At 34.7% G+C, this 23,761-nt stretch overlaps 2 long non-coding RNA genes across 2 annotated transcripts; one reads left to right on the plus strand and one right to left on the minus strand.

Moving 5' to 3' along the window:
• The first annotated feature begins 3,503 nt into the window (after positions 1–3,503).
• LOC112019757 (uncharacterized) lies at positions 3,504–7,024 on the plus strand. The gene is made up of 3 exons (XR_010626767.1): positions 3,504–3,966; positions 5,041–5,117; positions 6,591–7,024. It is a non-coding gene; the product is annotated as an uncharacterized LOC112019757 (long non-coding RNA).
• A 529-nt stretch (positions 7,025–7,553) lies between these two features.
• On the minus strand, positions 7,554–8,934 carry LOC111997087 (uncharacterized). Its single transcript, XR_002881314.2, has 2 exons — positions 8,883–8,934; positions 7,554–8,163 (listed from the first exon to the last, which is right to left on the minus strand). It is a non-coding gene; the product is annotated as an uncharacterized LOC111997087 (long non-coding RNA).
• Positions 8,935–23,761: the final 14,827 nt, after the last annotated feature.

Genomic DNA, 23,761 nt, shown 5'->3' on the forward strand with positions numbered 1-23,761 from the left:
TTGGGGCTTCCTCATCTTTTGATTCTGCTCCTCTAAATCTTCGGTTCCGTGATGGAGATGCCCACAAGGCATTTTCGGAGAACTTTTCTAGACGAGGTGTTCATTCGGAACGCCAAGTCATTTTGGCGGACTTCGCCGACACCAACCTTCCCTCTATCATTCACAGTAAGGGATGAGAGTCACTGTGTGACGTCCCGGTCACATGTCCTCTCGTACTGATTCAGGAGTTTTACTCCAACATGCACAAGATCGATCATTCAGTACCTCTCTTTTTCACTCGCGTTCGAGGTACGCGCATCCCTGTCACACCGCAGCTAGTTGCGGATGTGCTTAAGGTTCCTAGGATAGATTTTCCTGGCTATCCTTCCTGTGAGCGTCTGAGGACTGTGTCCAAAGATGAGCTCATTTCTACTTTTTGTCAGCGCCTAGCTGATTGGAGTGAGCATCAGTACACATTATGTAGATCTTTTGCTAAAAGTCCTAGATTCCTAAACATGGTGATGACTTTTGTACTCCATCCACTCTCTCACTACAACTCCATCACAGAACCTCGTACTCGATTTTTGTTATCTCTTCTTGAGAATCTTACTATAGATTTTTCTTCTCATTTTATCCTTTCTATCATAGATGTTCATCTAGATTCAGCGTCCCGTGATAAGCTCATCTTTCCTTTCGCTATCACGAGGATCTTACGCCATTTTTCTATCCCTTTTCCTGTGTCCGACCACTTCACACACATCTGTGCCATAGATGCCGCTACCGTAAAACGTAGTGAGGCTTAGTTTAGATCGCGACTGACGAATTCCACTCCTCCCTCTCATTCAGCTCCATCCAGATCTACTCCATCTACATCTGCTCCTTCTTCCTCTACGGGTGATGTATCTCTTAGAGACATCATGACGCAGCTGCAAGGCATGGATACTCCCTCAATACACTCTCTTCTGAGTTGTATCAGGTGAATGTTTGTGTTGGTCGTATTGCACGACGGCAGGTGATCATGGGTGGTTTTGCTCCTGAGGCTACTCCTTCACCACCTTCTCCACCGGCTTCTGACTCTGATGAGGATGATGATAATGATGGTGATGAGGATGACGCTTCGGATGATGATGATGGAGATGCTAGCTCTACTGATGAGATGTCTACATGACACTCTACCCTTTGTCACTCGTGACAAAAAGGAAGAGTAGTTTTAGGTTATGAGAGTAGTCATTTTAGGGGGAGAGTTAGTATAGGACATTTTTGATAGGGAGAATGTTGATATTTTGAGGGATGTAGTGAGGTTTTGATATATCTTTTCTTTTCTATTCTTTATAGATACATTGATCTTATATATGAGGTCTTATGACCAGTTTTACATACATTGTACTTATTTTCTCTTTATATGTGGATGTATGTTTCTTTCACCTCTTTCTTCATGTGTTGTTTCTTCTCTATCTTTATACACATATTCATTATACTTGTATGCAATCTATTATTTCTATTTCACAAAAGATGCCTTAATGAGTTTTGTTTAAAGTGTTTCAGAAATACAAGTTGTCAAAGTCTACTTGCCATAAACTCTTTTCTTGCAAAATTTTTCAAGAGTTTGTGTTAGGATAGATTTTATTGTATTCAACAAGTGAATATGAGTTGAGTGATTTATGACTTCTCTCATATGTTCATTTATTTGTTGTGGTTTTATCACGGATTGCCAAAGGAGGAGATTGTTAGGACATATGTGTTTTCACTTGTTAAGAACATATGTCACTTATTTATGTAAATTGGCTAATCCTTTGATAAAACGCACTCTACTTGTAATTGGGTAGTTCTAGGTATTTTTAATACTTCAAAAAACAAGGTTTCAAGATCAAGTGTTAAAGTCATCAAGTCTGTCCAAGAAAAAACAAGCTGAAGTGCAAAATCATTAAAGCTCGACACCTGCTCGATAGCTCCTCGACACCTGCTATCTGTCGAGATTTATAAAATCAGATTTTCTGATCTAATTCCTTGGGATCCGTGAATATGCTTTTGGGCCTTCCTTTTTTCTAACCCTAAACATATAAAATGATTGTTTTAAGAGCCGTCAAATTGTACACAAGTTACAAAAGTATTGAGCAATCTCTGTTTAAGTAAATTGTGATCAAAGATGAAGTTCTTGACCTAGTTCATCTTCTCTAAAGAAGTTGCTGTGTATTTTGCACCAAAGGGTTTTGTGACCAAACATCTTCCTGATCTTCATCGTATATAATGAACTGAAGAACTTTGCAACCAACCTCTCCTTCTAAGTTGGTGTTTGAAGTCGCGTACTGGGATCCGCACATTGGTTAGTCACGTACTTGGAAGCCGTGCATGAAAGGTGGGAACTGTCGCTACAGATCAAGTCCAATTGGGTGTTGGGGTAAAGGCTCAACTATAGGTTGGTAAGGTACTTGAGATTCCTTTACTTGTAACCGCTTGATTTGATAATAGTGGAGTTTCAGGAGTGGTGACCTGAAAATCACCCGATGGGGTTTTTGCCGTAAGGATTTTCTCCATTCGTAAACAAATCACCGTGTCATTTAATTTCCGCTGCATATTTAGTTATTTGGTGATTTGTTTGTGCTTCCTCACAATTGCATGATAAATTGATTAATTAATAACTTGGCTAATTAATTAATTGGTTTAATCACAAGGGGTCGTTCAGTTTGTGGCCTATCAAGCATAATGACCATTCTTTGCCATATCTTTTGCCAATTCTTTTGTGATATAAAGAGAGTTCAAGAAACTAAAAAAGCATTGCCATTGCCACTTCACCCTTTGACATTGTTGGAATTCCTTCTAGCAATCCCATTATCATCTTGCTTTTGCCCAAAACATGTCTTATTGGGGTACCCCTGCCTATCACGTAGAAGTAAATATTTAATCCAAACAATAACTGTAGCAGAAGGCATTTTAACATTGAAATTAATTTAGTCAAGGCCAAATTATTAAAGTAGGAATTCTCGATATTGTGTAGGAGACCAAGGGACAATTTTCTTCCACAACTTCAGTACATCCATTACAGGCTAAATGAGAAGTAACAAACACAATTACATAAAGTTAACTAGATATATGTTGGAGGTGCCTTTGGAGAGGATTAAAAGGCAATAAATTTTGAAAATAAATATACCATAAAACCAGGAAAATAGATAAAAAAGTGTTTTTCTAGTCTTGCCAGAATGTGCTTAGATGCATAAAATCATACTAACAAGCATGAGTTTTTAAATCTTCAAGGTTGAAATTCCAGGCACTTATTCCTCGAATGTACTCTTGCTGCAAAGTAACGAGAATTTACATTCAGGTGTCATTGAAACCCAACTTAGAGACTTCTTAGTGCATGTGCACAAAAGACACAAGCATAGATATTTGCGCCATTTACTTTCTTTAAACATCAGCTATCAAGTAAACACTGAGAGAAGGAGAAAAAGCAAATAGGTCCGGGCGTGGCGTAAAACCAGTGTTTTACGCCACGCCAATGAGAGCTCGACACGTCAAAAATAAAATTAAAACCCACTCCAAACCGCCAAAGCTCACGCTATTCACAAAACAGAAAACAGAGAAAAGCAAACCCGCTCCAAAAGCTCTGCTTCCTTCATCACGCCGAACCTCCACCACCGCACAGCCTGATCGCCGGAGCAGAACGAAGAAAGAAGACTAAGTTCACACTTAAAACCCCTCTCCAAACAGACTCCAAACAGAACGAAGAAAGAAACCCAGCCCTCAGAAAAAAGCTCCTCACGCCTCACATCTGCTTCCTTCACGCCGAGCCTCCACCACCGCCACACAGATCGCCGGAGCAGAACGATTTCGAAGAAGATAGAGTTCTCGCCGTCTCCTCTGGGTTGTGCCGTCCTTTGCTTGCCCAAACCTCCACCACACCACACGCCGGAGCTCACCGCCACAGAGTTCGCCGGAGCTGTGCGTGGAGCTTGGAAACAAACCGGAGCTGCCGTGAGCCACGCTCCAAAGGTTTGTTTTTCATGATTTTCCCTTTTCCCCAATTTGGATTTCGAATTGGGTGTTCGGATTTTTTGTTTGCTTCATCGGAAAGTTTCAACTTTTGAGCATTTCCTTTTTGATGAGAACGGAGGGTGGGTTTTGATATGATCTGGAGTTTGTTTGGTTTTTGAATTAGGGATGTTTGATTAATTTGATTAAGTTGGATTGACTGTTAGATAAATTGGCTTTAGATGTACAATGTGATAGGATTGAGTTTGGAAATGATAGTTGAATACTGAATTGGAACTTGCTGTGAAGAAGTTGACAATTGTGCTGAAAGTTTCAGAATTTGTTTTACTTTTTCACAAGTGGGTTTGTGTTGGGTTGCTATAGCTGTATTATGCTTATAAGATTGATATTGTGTTTTTTCTGATTTCTTTTGTTGGGGTTTGAACTGGGTAAATTTTGGTTTTTGAAGTTTATGTTGGGTTGCTGGAGTTTTTTTTTTTGTATGTATATGCATATGTGTATGCAGGTTTTATGAAGGTGCTAATTCATTTACTGGAATAAATTCATGCTAATTCATTTACATGGAACTCTTATTTTTCACTTTTTGCTCATGGGGCTGAATATCATTGGACTGTAATCAATGCAATTAGCCAATACTCACTTCTTAGATTTTCTATTTTCCATTTTTTGGTCTATCCCGAAATGTTCCCCCACTTGAATAGTCGTATATATTTTATCTTCAGTTTATATTTCAGTCCTCCATCCAACACATGAATGAATTTATATGTCTTTGTCTTTGCTGACATTGCAGAAAACGATCTCCCATAATTGATTTTTTTTTCTTGGATGGTAATCAATGGATGCTCACCTTGTCCGTTTAGATTGTTTTCTGTTTTCATGTGGTCTAACACCTTATTTTCCCGTGTTAACTTTCTATCCAACAATACCAGTATTTTTAACACCAATGAAAATTTTGCAGGTGAAATTTTGACCATAGTTTTTATTATCTGCTAATGAATACCATGTGTTTAAGGTTTTGTTATGTTTTTCAAACCATATTTTTCCCTTGCTGAGATATTTATTTGCTTTACACAGGCTGGTGCATTGGAGAAGATTGTCAATGCATCTCAGCTTGAGATCATTAAGCTGCAGCATTCTGTGGGTGAACTAAGGTACTTACTGGCATTCTCAATATTATATAGCTGCAAATAGACTGTAAAACTTGCATGTTTACCTATTGTAAAGCTGGGTCTAAGGGTCCCTTCAATGATAGTCAGAATTATAAGCACTTGTTTTTTCCTGACATGGTATCATTCTGTTTTTCACACTGCTTCACTGTATGAAGGGCAGTGCTTCCTTTGTTGTGGGTGTTGGTTTTTTGGACATGGGTGGCTCCTCTTTGCATTTCTAGAAATTATTTCCAGCAGAAACTTCCATCTTGACTCGCCCCCTTATAAGCAAAAGCTAATTTGGAGTCCTCTATTGTGCACCTTACACGTTTCCATTGCTACATTTAACCAAATTGGAATGATTTTGATTATATTTTAGGAAGTTGTTCCTTTGTCCTTGATTATGTGAAGAGCCCAATTATTTTTATGATTATCCGTGTTTGTATTTGATTTAATTCCTTTGTGATAGCTAGAATCTCTCTATGAAATGAAACTTTAATTTCAGTTTGTAATGTATCTTGCTTTGTTTTCCTTTTCATGTGGAAACCATTTTCAGGAAGAGCAAGGTTCGAGCTTTAATAGCTGTACTGCTCTCCTACTATCACTGAGAAACAAAAAATGGGTGTAGCCCAAATTCCTAGCTTTAATAGCTGCCTCTAGCATAGCTTCTTGAATGGTAACTGGTACTGGTTTTGCTGTACAGCTTGAAACTCCCTGCATAATGGTATCTCCATTCATGCTTTTGGCTTCGTAGGCAATCCCTGCTCTATTGAGTCTCTTTTGTTTGACACCAACAATTTTGATGATGAGCTGCCAAGGACCTCTAATTTTCTGATCACATCTCTTTTGATCCGTGCTTCTATGGGATGTAACAGCACAGTTGCTAAAGGCTTCCTTGTACCTGCATATAAGAGATTGAACAGTTAGAATGACCTCTAGGGGGTTAGGAGTTTTCCCTTCATGGGTTACCCGGTTTATATGGTTCCAAATGGACCAAAGTGTAGTGAACACTGCTTGTAGGTAGTGCATATTTTCTGATTCCAAGTCTTTGGTCCTTGCTCTATATGGTTGGGGTACTTTCCATTGACTGTATTTTGTATTTTGTCCAACCCTCAAGGATACTAGCTCATGACTTGTGGATTTGATATGCTTTATCATTTTTCATATCTCTCATTTTGGTTCATCCATGTAAACTGAAACGATTACTAGTTTCGCATATTCGTTGTGTTTATAACATCACATTCCATATGTAGAATTTGAAGTTAATTTTGTTTATAAATTTAAATTTCTAGTTTTCTTCTTGGGGAATTTTGCCTTTAAGTTTCTAGTTTTTATGAAATGGTATAGTATATAGGAATTTGTTGGTTTGTTGCACCTTTCTTTAGGGCCTATTATAATTTTTGTTTTGTTACAGCCCATTGTCTAGTTTGGTTTTGTCCTTCTAATACTTATATTTTAATATGCACTTCCCAACAGGTACCAAACCAGAAGAAACCATGGTAGTAGAGGGGGCAACTTGACTCAGCTTGGTAAAGTGGGTGCCAGATTAGTAGTAAGAAAGATGGCCAACAAACGTCTTGCTCGTACAAAGATCATGCTCCCTAGTCTGTTGTTGTTGCTGATAAACCAGTAGATGCTTCTTTGGTTGGTTATGGAGCCAATATCATAGCTTATATGCATCCAAGTATGAGAGCCACTGTACTGGATCAGATATAAGGCCAATGTAAAAATCTCATATGCTTTTCTGGAGGCTAGTGAGGAGAAATTTGATCTTGTTATTATGTCAAAATTTAGTTTGTATGGTACAAGATTATTAGTTGGCTTGAATTATTTGAAAATTCATGACATGTCAGTGAATTTAAATAATTATCCATGTAATTTTGATTTTATAAAAGAATTGTTAAAATGTCTTTTATATTGCTTATTTAACTGAAAGGTCTTTTAGTTATCTCATTTGAAAATTGTTTCAAGAAGCTTTTGGTTAAGTCCTTGTGGCATGGAAGTATATTTTCTAGCTACAATTTTCTTTAATCCTCATATGTGATCACTGTTCTAACTATTACATTTAACTCAGAAAAGCATTTATGTTAAAGATGGTAAGTGATTGGCAACATGGAAGTAATTCAAGGAATATCAAATCCTTGGTATAGAGATAGCCAACCTTAATCGTTACAATGTAACATGACTACAAAATTTAAAATTCAGTTTTTAGCTAATGGAAAACCTAAAAGGTGTGGGAGCAGAATCAAATTAGCAAGTCATAGTAAGGGAACCAAAGTCTATTCAAGAGCACACATAAAATACCCATCTCAATTATAAGCACAATACACAAAAGAAATTTAAAACCTTTCACACACATTCATACTTTAAAAGCACAGTACACAAAAAAAATTTAAAACCATTCACACACATCCATAACAGAACAATACACACAAGAAATTTAAAATCATTCACACATTCATACTTTAAAAGGAGTTGAAAGACTAGTGGATCTCATTTACAATTAGAACTTCACACATTTTCCACCACGATAAACTTAAGTTCCCATAGCACATAGTACTAGGAAAGCAAACAAATTTAGACAAAACTAAACTCTTTTATCCTATATAACGGAATAAGAAAGAATCTTATTTATGTTGAGCAGATGTTGAGTCTCCTTTCCAACCTTGGATATCTCTTGAACAAGAGTTAAAGGTGTATAGCCAAAAGAAACCTTAGACACAACCTTCTCTGCTATAATGTGAAATGGTAGGATACTAGAGATCACCCTAGATATGGTTATGGGTGGCAGGGCTGGTCCAAGAGTTGCCCTTGTAGCTAAACAGGAATTGCTTTCGACAATAACATCTCTAATCCCTACATCTTCTGCAAAAATAAGGCCTGTGTCCACTGCTAGTGCTTCAACTTCTAGAGCTCCAAGAGAGAGGAATTTTTTTGCCTGCCAAATTCTAATGATTACACCTGCTCTGTCTCATCAACAAGTTATCTAGGTCTTTTGATGCCTTCTTAATCAAACTCAAAATATTACATGCAATCTGCTTTGCCAACCCTGCAAGGATCAAACAATTAATAAGTTCCAAATAAACATAACATAACAGTGAATTAGAAATTTAGATTCATCATGCGTATCCTTTCCACCACCCTTGTCTTTTTGGCAAAGAACTAACTAGCTAAAATGAATGAAATATTAATAAACCTATTACACAGAAGGCATCTCTCAAAATTAGCCACAAATTCAAAACGCTCAAAATCCAATAATCAAGCTATACCCAAAATCATTGAAACAACAGCTAAAAATATTTTAGATGACAAAGACAAGGATTTTAATCTATATATCTAATACATGGGACAAAAACTAATCCAGGAATTGTCAAATTAAATTCCAACCAACAAAATCAACCAAATTTAACAGATAATGAAATCCCTCTTAACTCCAATCTGCAAGGATGCTCATATTCGTAAGAATACAGTCCCTAACAACTATTAGAGTGTATACAAATCCATCCTCCTTCCCATCACTGAAGAACCACAATTAGATTCGTTTTGGGTTTGAACCCTAACACTTAAGAGTCTAATCAAAACCCATCAAAGATACCAAAATACAGAAAAAAAAACCCATAACAAATCAAGTTATTAACCCATCAAAGATACCAAAATACAGAAAAACCCATAACAAATCAAGTTATGAATGTCCCCAAAAAAAAAAATCCAAACCCATCAACCATTCGAAATCCAAATTGGGTAAAATGGCAAATCATGAAAACAAACCTTAGGATCAAAACACCATGCTCACGGCGGCTCCAGCAACAAAATCGGCGACTTGATTGGCAGTGTGTTATGGGTGGAGGTCCGAGCAAGAGGAAGCAGAGGATATTTTTTAATTTGGTCTGAAACGCGTTTGTGATCTGGGATTTAACTTTAAGAGTGCTGTTATTGTATGTGGTAAGGTCCATTCAAACTCTTACTGAAATAATGACGTAGCGCGTTATTATTGGCTGGCGTAAAACATTGGTTTTACGCCAGCTCCGGACTGAATGTTAACTCTTATCTATATTAGGGCAAGCATGTCACGAGCCAACATTTCAATATTAAATGCTTGTTGGAATATGAATACAATCAGCCATCATAATGAATGGTTTGCAGAAACTACTCAAGAAAAAAAAAAAAAAGTTTGCAGAAACTAGAGTTCCCTTTTTTTTTTTTTTTTTTTTATCAAGTTATGAATGTCCCAAAAAAAAAAAAAATTCCAAACCCATCAACCATTCGAAATCCAAATTGGGTAAAATGGCAAATCATGAAAACAAACCTTAGGATCAAAACACCATGCTCACGGCGGCTCCAACAACAAAATCGGCGACTTGTGTGGCAGTGTGTGATGGGTGGAGGTCCGAGCAAGAGGAAGCAGAGGATATTTTTTTAATTTGGTCTGAAACGCGTTTGTGATCTGGGGTTTAAGAGTGCTGTTATTGTATGTGGTAAGGTCCATTCAAACTCTTACTGAAATAATGACGTGGCGCGTTATTATTGGCTGGCGTAAAACATTGGTTTTACGCCAGCTCCGGACTGAATGTTAACTCTTCGATAATAGATTTTCTTTTCCTACAACCACTTTTGCGTTAAGTATAGATGGATCTGCAGAAAATTAGGCATGGTCATGGTGGTTCGGTTCTGCACTGCTTTTGCCTTAAAAAGTTGTACTTTTGGTGAATAGGAAAGTCGATGCAACAGCAGCATCGTATTGATGATGTGAGTGTGTCAGGATAGATGATGGCTAAAACAAGAAACAAAGCAGCCTTCAACCAGGGACAAAGAGAGACTTGTACTAGGGGCCAATCGCCCCCTAAATTTTTTTTTAATTAATATATACATAGTCACTAATTTTATTAATTTTGTTATGTAAAATCACACTTTGCCCTTCTTAATATTATTATTGATTCTTTTAAGAGTACTACTCTAACCATAAAATTTTCTATAACATTTTTATAAACTGTTGTGGTAGTAAACTTTTATTAGTTTGTATCTAAGCTCATCACTTACATCACATTTTTACTTACTAATAACTACTCACTACATTAATAATTTGTAAAAAAAAAAGTTTGTAATTCTAGTATTTTCCTCATTTTAAAGGCTAAATCTAAAATCTAAAGCAAAATAAACAAGCCCAAAAAAATTATTCAACAACAAAAATTACCAATAGTGAAGCTAAAAACAATTAAACTCAATAAACCAATTTTATCTAAAACAAACAACTTAACCCTTTAAAAAATTTTAAACAAAATNCTAAAACAAACAACTTAACTTTAAAAATTTTTAAACAATAATTTTTGTCTTATCTAGATGCACAAAAACAAAAAAAAAAAAAAAAACTTTAGTTATTAAATAACTAACCAAAAGCTAGAGCCCACACACAAACTACAATAAAATTATTCCCTATTTCAAATTTTGGCTCTGTCACTGCTTCAACTTCTTTTTATTATTATATTTGTTTATTGGTTTTGGTAGGGTGATAGGAAGTCAAAGAAGTTTGACCAGTCATAAATTATAGTGAAAAAAAGAAGGAAAGGAAACAAAGAAGCACACGTATAGTAATAGGATTTATGGTCTTATCTCTAGGACATAGTTGTGGCAGGAAAAAAAAATATATAAAATATATATATGTATGTTTAAAGAAAATATTATGATTAGGTGGAATTTGTGTCAGATAAGTGGATATTTGAATATTTTTAGTAGTTTCTTCCGACGAAGTACCATTATAAATCATTCTAAATTATTTGATTATTGAGTAAAATATTTGAAATTGTTTTAGGTGATTTAAGGATTTTAAAAGAAGTGTTATTAAAAGAAGTGTTAGGGAAAAGCTCCTTTTGGTATGACTCTTGGAGGTAAGTAACTTATCCTAATTGAGTTTTATTTTATTTATATTATGTATTTTACTACTGAAATTGTTTACAATTGTGAGAATTTTATTTCTATTGTATTACTGATTTTAAGTAAATGATTATTATAAATATATTTTAATACTGAGTATATGATTTTTATATACATGCTTGAATAAAATATATTTTTGTTAGAAACTATGATTTCATATATATGATTGTGGACAATTTGACTAAGAATTGATTCTGATACCCAGCCAATGAGGGTTATTCATTGGTATTCTGATACCCAAACCAATGAGGGTTATTCATTGGTATTCTGATACCCAAACTAATGTAGGTTATTCATTAGTACTCTGATACCCAGCTAATGGAGGTTATTTATTGGTACTCTGATACCTAGTCACGGGGATATAGCGTGACCATAATCATAAGATTGTTAAGAATATGAATTATGTTTGAATATTTGAATCATTTTGAGTCCTTAAAACTATATATGTGATTTTTGGAAATGTTTGAGTATTTGAACTATTTTTGAGCCCTTAAAACTACATATGTGATTTTGGAAAGCCCTTAAAACTACATATGTGATTTTGGAAACGTTTGAGTATTTGAACTATTTTGAGTCACTTAAATTGCTTATGTATTTTTGGAACCTATTGTAAGTTATGAATTTTGATTTATAGAAAACTGACTATTTTCTAAACCATCTATGATATATTTGTAAGATTAAAGTATGTAATCTATGTGCAACTTATTATTTTAAGACTACGAAACTTCTTCAATTATTTTGAAAATATATAGTATATTATAACTTTGAAAACACATATTACATCTTTTCCTTTATAGATCTATTGCTTGATAAAACTTATTAGGATTTTGGTTAATTATTGAGTTCTCAGCTCACCCATTTTTCCCCTCCAGTTTCAGATTATGAAGAATAGCAAGTTTTGGAAGTTTTGATATTGTGTTGTGAGCAGGAAAAGAAGCTTAGTGACTTTGGGATTGGATGGTCTTCTAATAGTTTTATATTTATTGGCCAATTGGCATTATGTACATGAGGTTTGAATTTTGTTCCTATTAAATTATTGGAGATCTATTCATAAAGAAATTGTTGAGTTATTTTGGATTCTTTTGATTTAATTTTTGAGGATAAATTTTAGTTGCTAAGAAAGCTTCGCACACTTGTAGGGTGCTTACTTTATAAGCGTGCGGCAGTTGTCATGTATCTATTTTTATAGTTGAGTTCGGGGCGTGACATAAAGCAATAGAGGAACAATTGATAAGAACAAATTGTTTTTATGTAAAAAAAATTGTTGCAATTTGGTGCAATCACCTCCACTAGGAGGAACCATAACTTCTAAGTTCTAATTTTATTATTTATAAATAGGATATCCACTTAGGGCAACCGTAACTTTTAATTTCTAAGTTTATTGTTTATAGAGTTAGAAAGTATAAAAATTAATTCAAAAGGCACAATCCATAAATTAATAGTGAAACTTATAATTTAAAGCAATATAAACTATAAACTATCCCATGACTTTGAGGTGTGCAAAGAATACTTTATTGGGTGGTTTTAATTCACGAATATTGCTTCCTCCAATTCTGTTGAAAACCATTTTTTAAATTTTATTAGATATAGAGACAATGAAAGATTAATATTGGAAACAAACTCATGTGGTTAACAACGATTCAAATCTTGGTTGGAGGCTTCTTCAGGGGGAGCAGGGACAGAACCAGGATTCAAATTTAGGGGGGGCCTAAGTTCTTTATTCAAGAATTTTAAAAATTGGAATATTAATACTAGAGGTTAGCAGCGATGTATTATTAGCATTAATTTTTTAATTTTTTTTTGTCTTTTTTCTTTTAAAAAAATTAATAATAGATATTTATAATCAAGAGTTCTGTATGTCTATTGGCATGTCTTGATATTTTTAAAGTCTGAGTAAGGTTAGACCAAGTTTTATTCTATCCACATTTTGGGTCTGTTTAAGATCCGCTTATTTTGCTAAAACTGAAAACTTTTTGTTGAAAGTTGTTGAGGTCTAAAAAATCATAACACCAAGGCCCAAAAAAATAGCACAATGGGCCAACTCCATAGAAAAAGTAATATTAAAGTGGTTGAGCTCACCACAAGGGAAAAGCATGGAAAGCCCAAAAGAGTTAAAACCCAAAACCCATGAAGGGACAGGCCTTAGGGCCCATGAAACGAAGGGAGGGAAAGAAAAAGGCCCAGCCTATCCAGAATAAAAAAAATAAAAAATAAAAAAAAATAAAAAAAAATAAAAACCCAAAGGGAGTCCAATGAAAGAACTGGGTCAGGATACCTTGAGATTGCCAAGGGCTCAGGATCTTCGGGGTGTGCAACACAGCTGGGAAGGAGATTGAGACAGTTCAAAAAGAGCACCCAGAAACACAAAAAAACGAAGGACAGATACATCCTTCTCAATTTCCCAACAATGTAGAAAAGAAACAAAAGGTTTGGAAAGTAAAAATTCATAAACAAGGGGGTTGGTACCTCGGGGAACCCAGAATGAAGAACCACGAAGGGAAGTAGTTGGGAAAACTTTCAACTTAGTAGAAATAGAATTAGCTCATCTGGGAAAAATGACAAAAGGAAACGTAACCAAAAAGCTGAATTTGAAAAGATGAGGTGTAGAAACCTTGAAGGAAGAGAGACTGGAAGTCAGCTCTTTAGGGGACGTCTCAAAAAGGAAAATCAGCGAGGAGCTTTTAGGGAAAAGGCATCAAAAGAAGAAGACTATGAGAAAATAAGGAAGGACCAGCCACTGAAGTGGCTGGCATGACAGGGGAAACGATTCAAATCTTGGTTGGAGGCTTCTTCAGGGGGAGCAGGGACAGAACCAGGATTCAAATTTAGGGGGGGGCCAAGTTCTTTGTTCAAGAATTTTAAAAATTGGAATATTAATACTAGAGGTTAGCAACGATGTATTATTAGCATTAATTTTTTAATTTTTTTTTGTATTTTTTCTTTAAAAAAAAATTAATAATAGATATTTATAATCAAGAGTTCTATATGTCAATTGACACGTCTTGATATTTTCAAAGTCTGAGTAAGGTTAGACCAAGTTTTATTCTATCCACATTTTGGGTCTATTTGGGATCCGCTTATTTTGCTGAAACTGAAAAATTTTTGTTGAAAGTTGTTGAGGTCTAAAAAATCATAACACAAAGGCCCAAAAAAAATAGCACAATGGGCTAACTCCATAGAAAAAGTAATATTAAAGTGGTTGAGCTCACCACAAGGGAAAAGCATGGAAAGCCCAAAAGAGTTGAAACCCAAAACCCATGAAGGGATAGGCCTTAGGGCCCATGAAACGAAGGGAGGGAAAGAAAAAGGCCCAGCCCATCTAGAATAAAAAAACCAAAGGGAGTCCAATGAAAGAACTGGGTCGGGATATATACCCTGAGATTGCCAGGGGCTCGGGATCCTCGGGGTGTGCAACACAGCTAGGAAGGAGATTGAGATAGTTCAAAAAAAGCACCCAGAAACACAAAAAAACGAAGGATAGATACATCCTTCTCAATTGCCCAACGATGTAGAAAAGAAACAAAAGGTTTGGAAAGTAAAAATTCATAAACAAGGGGGCTAGTACCTCGGGGAACCCAGAATGAAGAACCACGAAGGGAAGTAGTTGGGAAAACTTTCAACTTAGTAGAAATAGAATTAGCTCATCTGGGAAAAATGACAAAAGGAAAGGCAACCAAAAAGCTGAATTTGAAAAGATGAGGTGTAGAAACCTTGAAGGAAGAGAGACTGGAAGTCAGCTCTTTAAGGGACGCCTCAAAAAGGAAAGTCAACGAGGAGCTTTTAGGGAAAAGGCATCAAAAGAAGAAGATTGTGAGAAAATAAGGAAGGACCAGCCACCGAAGTGGCTGGCATGAGAGGGGCACTAGTATCCAGGAGAACAGAGGGGAAGAATTAAGGGTACCCCGGAGTCCTAGAATGACGCTATAAAAAGGGGAAAGCAGCCCACATTGAAGGGGCATTTAGTAAGAGAAAATCACAATAGAATCATTGAGAAGACTCTTTTAAAAACTCAAAGAAAGTAGGGAAATATTGCCTGGTATTCCAGAAATAGTCACTATAGAACATACTTGGATTCAAATGGATTTAAACTTTACAAGTCTTAAAGGCTTAAATAGCCATTTAAGTCTGTAATTTTTGAGCTTATTTGGACCTTATAATACATCTTAGTGAACGCATTGTAATCTACAATTAAGAAAAATAACAAAATATTTCATACTAATTTGAGGATCCTCAACAGTTATTTCATGTGTTTAATTATTACATTTTGTTTTCTTTTTTCCTTTGCAGTTTTCCTTGTCGTTTAATACATATATTCTTGCTTGTTAGTATGTACGTATTTTAGGATTCTTATTCTGTGCATCACTTGGTTTGTAAAATAGCCCATTTAGCTACGGTGAACCAAGCCCAATCCCTTCAAACTATAACAAGAGGGCCTAGGGTCCTTACTTTGGCTTGGGCCTGGACACTGTCCAAAAAGGGACTCTCACAAAAGTACTATAGATAAAGGTAAAAATTAGCTGGAATAGTACAGTGAGACCCATAAATAATACCAAAAAATATAATGGGACTCATGAATAGTAGCAAAAGTAAGCTGAATAGTAAAATAAACTGGCTTTTTAATTTTTGCCAAACACACACAAAGATGTGAGATCTTTTCCTTTAAAAAATTGCCAAGTGTGTCCCAAAGTTAATAAAACATTAAAAATTAATAAAATTTTATCATTGAAAAAAAAAAAATTTTTCCACAAGTTGTGTTAAAGAGCAGCAGCTCTTTAAAAAAATAAATGTTTTTCATGGGTTGAAGTAAAGACACTAACTGATCCAAGTTGTTGGTGACACTAATTGGTGTGTGGATGGAGTAATTAGCAACATAGAAGTTGTCTCTATGACTATGGGGTGGATTCATTTGAGAGAGACAAATAGCTCTCAAATGAGAGGTAGAAATTGGGTAAAGATTATTGGATTTTTGCGATTTTTCTTTTTTTTTTTTGCTAGGATTTATAATTGATTTGTTATAATTTTATTTTTTACTGATGCTATATCTGTACCCAAAAAATAAACTACACACCTTCGGTTCATAAATTTGAATATTTAATTTTACTCAAACATATAATTTTTAATTGAACGTGCAAGTAAACTTCCTATAATTGTGTGTGTTCTGAAAATGTAGATGTAAAAAAATAGACTTCTTTCTCATATGTTAAAGTATAAGGTTTTTGACCGAAGATGCTGCAAGGCTCCAAGCCAACACCAAATCCACCACAGTTGTTTAGTGCAAATTGAACTCTATTGTTTTATCAAACAACCACACTAGTGTCAATACCTAATTGCATATACTTGGCCTGTGCAAACCAATAGGCCTTAGATTGCTTCTATATTTCAGCGCGTTCTGCAGTTAGCTTCTCGCATCCCAATAGTCTTTGCACCTGTAAGAGCTTTTTAGGTTAATAATGATGAAATTTCTATCATCTTTGCTCAAAAAAAAAAAAAAAAAAAAAAAAAANTAGACCCTGTCCAAAGATTTTTTTTTTTTATCTGAATATGTAAATTGTTTTGTAGATTTTCCTTGTTGTCCGAATTTGTAAATTGTCCAAATGTTTAGTTAAATATTTTTCTTGATATTCTTAGGACAACCAGACAGGGATGATTTGATAATTTTATTTTCATTTTGGTTTCATGAGTCAGTTTGTAAATTTTTTGGGAGAGAGAGGCCAAGTATATTAATTTTAGAACCGTAAATTTTTTATGCTAATATATATTTTAGGGAATTTTTTTTTCCAAGGCTTGTGGGGGGGGGGGGGGGGGTGGCGGCATGGTCCCCCTTGGCCCCAAGGTAGTTCCGTCCCTGAGGGGAGCATTGTTGTGATTGATGCTATATCTGTACCCAAAAAATAAACTACCACCCTTCGGTTCCATAAATTTGAATATTTAATTTTACTCAAACATATATTTTTAATTGAACGTGCAAGTAAACTTCCTATAATTGTGTGTGTTCTGAAAATGTAGATGTAAAAAAAAAAAAAAAAAAAAAAAAAAAAAGAAAAAAAAAGAAAAAAAAAGGTAGAAAGAAAGATGAAATTTACTTATATAAAGAACGCAAGCTTACAATTCTTTACCTCAATTTCAAGAGCATATCCAATTTAAACATGTGTACTGCTTTTGCATTTATTCCAACCTATATAAAAAAAGAGATAAACTTAATGACTTAAATCTTCATTCTGTTTAGATCTAATAATTAAACATTAGTAAGTTAACAGCAGAGCATCCATATTTTTAGAAGCCATTTTGCGTAGAGAGAGCAAGCTACATGAACAGAGACTCTAGATAAGTTTGAACTTAGATGGATAACATGAGTTATACTTAAATTAAATCTCTTCCGATTATTGTTAGTTGGACTAATATGTTGATATGAACAAAACTTGTTTGACCTATCTAAAATCTTGCTAAAATTTGGAGCAGCCATTTGACGCAATTACATCTTTTAAGTTCAACTTTTATTATATAGTATATGATATAATATTATTTTACTCTTTCTTTATTTTTATTTTTATTTTTATTTTTTGAGAATATTTGATCCTTGTTATATTGAATGGTTAGCCAAATTTTGATTTTATTGTGTATATTATCTTACTTGCCACCAATTGATAACTAGCTAATGTCCCACTAATTAAATTTGTAGGGACAAGGCCCAAAAAGGGTATATTGGGCATTGGGCCTTACCCAAGGACACTGGTATGTCCAAAGAGAGACAAATAGTAAGAGGTCACTCCAACTCAGTGTCACATAAGTAAAAAAAGAGTTGAAGACGGTCCGAGGAGCTATGTCTCCTCGGACAGTATGAATACTGCTCATTTACATATCCTAGTCACAAAAATGACCTCAATAGAAGTATCGGTGTTAGAGGCATGTTGCGTAAACCCACAAGAAAGAAGAAGACCCAAAAATATCTAGGTAAAGGATGTTACCTCCACATTAAATGCACTGTAGCTACTTTTTTGGCCACATTTATGTGAAAAATACCCTTAAACAGTGTTTCCTTGGTCACCACAACTCACAGAGGGGCCAGATGAGATGTCTAATGAGACAAGTACTCAAGTAGTAACCCAAATTATCGACAAATGGAGGGTAAAGATTGTAATATAAGAAGGGACACCCTCCATGGAGAAGGGGGGACGGGAGCAACTGGAACTACTACTGTATTTAGTTTCATTAATCTATACGAATATCTTCCTCCTCGGCAATATGTTCACACCAACTTTACGTACTTTGTTCTTGCATGATCGTCTTTCAAACACTTCCTAGCCGTTGTTAAATTCACTAGGGCCTAGTTCTTGGACCCATTCTCTACAAATTTATTGTGCTAAGCTCATTAACCTATAATCTCATATCTTTTAGGCTTAGGCTGCAAACCGTGCCCATACAAAATTTATAATGAACCCCACTATTCATGTGAAAGGGAGAGCACTCATTTATTGTAGTCCCAAAGCACTAAATAGTTATTCCTCTCATTGTTATTTGCCATTGCCTTGTATTCAACTTGGATATAATTTTTTTAATTTGTAACATGATATCATTAAATTCAAGTTTCCTTATTTACATTTTATACTCTACTAGTCGCAAACTCACATGATGCATGAGAAAATATAATATAATTATTTTATAAGAATATAATGTAAATTTTGTAAATTAAATAGTGCATGTGTTATTTCAAAATATTTTCTATTTTTATAAGTTTTATGTAATGGAAAAATGTAATATAAAGAACGCAAGCTTACAATTCTTTACCTCAATTTCAAGAGCATATCCAATTTAAACATGTGTACTGCTTTTGCATTTATTCCAACCTATATAAAAAAAGAGATAAACTTAATGACTTAAATCTTCATTCTGTTTAGATCTAATAATTAAACATTAGTAAGTTAACAGCAGAGCATCCATATTTTTAGAAGCCATTTTGCGTAGAGAGAGCAAGCTACATGAACAGAGACTCTAGATAAGTTTGAACTTAGATGGATAACATGAGTTATACTTAAATTAAATCTCTTCCGATTATTGTTAGTTGGACTAATATGTTGATATGAACAAAACTTGTTTGATGAGACAAATAAGTTGTTGTTCTTATCTAAAATCTTGCTAAAATTTGGAGCAGTCATTTGACGCAATTACATCTTTTAAGTTCAACTTTTATTATATAGTATATGATATGATATTATTTTACTCTTTCTTTATTTTATTTTATTTTTTTTGAGAATATTTGATCCTTGTTATATTGAATGGTTAGCAAAATTTTGATTTTATTGTGTATATTATCTTACTTGCCACCAATTGATAACTAGCTAATGTCCCACTAATTAAATTTGTAGGGACAAGGCCCAAAAAGGGTATATTGGGCCTTGGGCCTTACCCAAGGACACTGGTATGTCCAAAGAGAGACAAATAGTAAGAGGTCACTCCAACTCAGTGTCACATAAGTAAAAAAAGAGTTGAAGACGATCCGAGGAGCTATGTCTCCTCGGACAGTACGAATACTGCTCATTTACAAATCCTAGTCACAAAAATGACCTCAATAGAAGTACCGGTGTCAGAGGCATGTTGCGTAAACCCACAAGAAAGAAGAAGACCTAAGAATATCTAGGTAAAGGGTGTTACCTTCACATTAAATGCACTGCAGCTACTTTTCTGGCCACATTTATGTGGAGAATACCCTTGAACAGTGTTTCCTTGGTCACCACAACTCACAAAGGAGCCAGAGGAGATGTTTGATAAGACAAGTACTCAAGTAGTAACCCAAATTATCGACAAATGGAGGGTAAAGATTGTAATATAAGAAGGGAGACCCTCCATGGAGAAGGGGGGACGGGAGCAACTGGAACTACTACTGTATTCAGTTTCATTAATCTATACGAATATCTTCCTCCTCGGCAATATGTTCACACCAACTTTACGTACTTTGTTCTTGCGTGATCGTCTTTCAAACACTTCCTAGCCGTTGTTAAATTCACTAGGGCCTAGTTCTTGGACCCATTCTTTACAAATTTATTGTGCTAAGCTCATTAACCCATAATCTCATATCTTTTAGGCTTAGGCTGCAGACTGTGCCCATACAAAATTTATGATGAACCCCACTATTCATGTGAAAGGGAGAGCACTCATTTATTGTAGTCCCAAAGCACTAAATAGTTATTCCTCTCATTGTTATTTGCCATTGCCTTGTATTCAACTTGGATATAATTTTTTTAATTTGTAACATGATATCATTAAATTCAAGTTTCCTTATTTACATGTTATACTCTACTAGTCGCAAACTCACATGATGCATGAGAAAATATAATATAATTATTTTATAAGAATATAATGTAAATTTTGTAAATTAAATAGTGCATGTGTTATTTCAAAGTATTTTCTATTTTTATAAGTTTTATGTAATGGAAAAATGTATTTTGCATTCAATAATAATATATATGAAAAACATAATTTTACAAAAATATTTGAATTACATAATTATAATATATTTATATTTAAATGCAGAAGATGTTATTAAAAGTGTTTTTTTTTTTTATATAGAATATATATATAAGGGGGGGGGGGGGGGGGGGGGGGGGGGAAGCCCAAAGCTACTTAATGGGCCCGGAACCCATTGATTAAGGGCCATGGTACTTCCGAGAATTAATAGACGGATGGGGCGGCCCACCTAAAGCAGGAAGCCTTGAAGCAGAAGGGGAGTGCCGTCCGAGGAGGCCACCATTTGTCCGAGGATGTCTTTCTCCTCGACTGTGATAAGCTTTGATCAGACGAATGTGTGAAAAGTCTGTCTAACCTCCCCAACGATCCCAACGGTGATGATGGACTCTGGGTGGAATGATCAGAACTAGAAAATATCTGAAGGAAAGGCTGGTACCACCGCATTTAATGCGCTGCAACAGCTTTTCTGGCCGCATTATTGTGGAGAAGACCCCTAAACAGTGCACCCTCAGCTGCCGCCACTCACAACGAACTAAAGTAGACGCACGACATGACATGCACTCGAGTGGACGCATGGATGAAGGACAAATGGACGATGGAGATTATAGGAAGGGAGGCTATATAAAGAAGAAGGGTCCCTGATAATGGGGGAGAAAAAAAGAGAGAGAAAAACTTTACTAGAGCTCCAAACGTTGTAATCGCTGTTTATTCAATAAAGCACCTCTTTGGACATTCATTCATGGAATTATCCGATCTTTAGTTCACGCTATCATTATTGCATGTGACCTAGCTGACTGCTCTATGCTTCATAACCAGCCCAGCTCTTTCGCCCACTCTCTACAAATTCATTGTTCTAGGTTCGTTGGGCCTATAACCAATCCCTTTTGGGCTTAGGCTACAAAAATCGACCCTACAGTAGCATTATTCTTATTTTTGTTGACCCAAACTTTTGTAATTTTCAAGTCAGGATAGTCACAATAGGTTAGTTTAGCAAATAATTTTTTTTGCAAGTGTATATACACTTCTTTTTTTTTTGCAAGTCAGGGTAGTCCTATGACCACCCTCACATACATGTAGAGCCGCCCCTGTCCATGGAACATATGTACATGTTACATTAAACTTAAATTATTATATAAGTTTATAATTGTAGCATTTTTTTTTTCCTTCCAAATACAAGTATAAAGCCTATATTATTGAAACTTGAATTTTTAGGTAGCCTTGTGAATATTTGTCATACTTTTCAACCCAAAAATTAAGGAAAAAAGAGAGAATTTTTTAGCAGAAAAATCAGAAGATAGCCTACAAAAAGAATAAATTTAAGGTCCAATAAGTCCAAAATGGACCAAACTTGACCAAATTAGACCAAATAGACCAAATGGATTGAAGTGGACCCAAGTAGACTGAAATGCTACTCTGGTGTAACTTAACAGGAGCGTAACAATAATAAATGTTATACTTTAGTTTTTAGATATGTTTGTTCGTTTAAACCCCTTAAACCAGATTGTTTAATCTATTATATTAACCAAATGATTATTTAGATTAATTATTTAGATCTAGGTTAGACACAAATAAATTATATCATGCAAAGCAACGGAAAATAAATAACAACACGATATGATGACCTATGAAAACTGATGAAACGAACCGTTTCAAGGTAAAAATCTGGAGATGATTTAACCTAACTATCCTCAAGGTAAGCACATCCACTATAAGATAATTGAAGTTTTTACAATCAAATTTAACCATAAATCTATTGCTACCTCTAGTAGTAACTTACTGACATGACCACGTGTAAGCTCTGAATCTAAGGAGTAATCCATGGACTCCTTCTCTCCTTGGATTTACACCAACACAAGCCGCCTTTCTTGTGACTTTGAGATCCCACTCAAAGGTTTCAAATCATCTTCATTTGTTGATCTTTGTAGCAACAACTTCTACAATATCGAATCTTGATATTCTTCAAGGAATATTGCCGATAGAAGACTTTAGAGAGCTTTGGGTACAAAAACCCTAGATCTAAAATTGGAGGCACAACATGCACTCTTTTCTCTTAAAAACCTCTAAACCCCCCCCCCCCCCCATCTAGGATTAGCTTATAATGTCCTTACACTCTTTTCTCTTAAAAACCTCTAAACCCCCCCCCCCCCCCATCTAGGATTAGCTTATAATGTCCTTTAAATACTAGATAAAACGGATCACAATTTGGGCTTCAAACGAAAGCTTTTTACGTTTGCTAATTTTTGCTAATTTGCGACTTCTGACCAATCGAACAGCAATCGAGCAACAATTGAATAGGAATCGAAAGGAATCGAATAGCAATCGAGAGAACTAGATTGCAACTCACTTTTTTCATCCTGAACTTGAGTTTTTTGTCTTGGTTTGCTAACACCACAAACTCAAAACCTAACAAGATATATAATTATTTGGAAATATGGTATAATGTATAATTTATTCTCTAAATTTTATTGTAGACAATTTGTTCATTCTAAAAATTAAACAATTTTTAAAAGTAATTTCTATCTCTCTATTTTTACAAACATATAATTTTTGTATTTTTGATTGATATATATTTTTGAACTAGTCCATATTCTTCTAACAATTGTTATTATGCATTATTCTCCTAATTTATTATGATACAACTAAATTTTTTAAGTTTCAAATTTATTATTCAAAATTTTCATTCTTTCAAGGCTATTAACATGATAATTAAAACTTATCATATAATTAAAATTGACATTACTCAAATAATTGATAGTACTCTCAATCCAAACTTCTCTTTTTCCATTCTTAAGTCAGTACACTGGAGTGGACCGAAACAGACTAAATTGATAGAAGTGGACCGTAATGGACCAAAGTAGACCAAATGGTTCAAAGTGGATCGAAGTAGATCAAAATGGATTGACTTGGACCAAATTAGACCGAAATGGACTAAATGTTGAACCTTAATTAGTGAACATAACTCAAAAATAATAATAAAGTGATGTAAAACCATAATTTGTGATAAGTAATGTATTCTAATGTGATGGAAGTGGTTGTTGAAATAACATCAATCAGATTTGTTATCACATTAATATTTTTAATTTAATTAATATTTTAAACTAAATTATATTATGCATGCGTTTGTGATTCTAGGTGCTCGTTGAAGGTTTTATTCAAGTTGAATTCATTACCATGTATAGGAAGTTGGTGCACCACAAAAAAGCATATCAGGAAAACCACTTGCATGTAATATTTTATACAAAAAGAAAAAGAAAGGG

This window comes from Quercus suber, unplaced genomic scaffold (genome assembly GCF_002906115.3).
Source record: "Quercus suber isolate HL8 unplaced genomic scaffold, Cork oak 2.0 scaffold_857, whole genome shotgun sequence".
Taxonomy (NCBI): Eukaryota; Viridiplantae; Streptophyta; class Magnoliopsida; order Fagales; family Fagaceae; genus Quercus; species Quercus suber.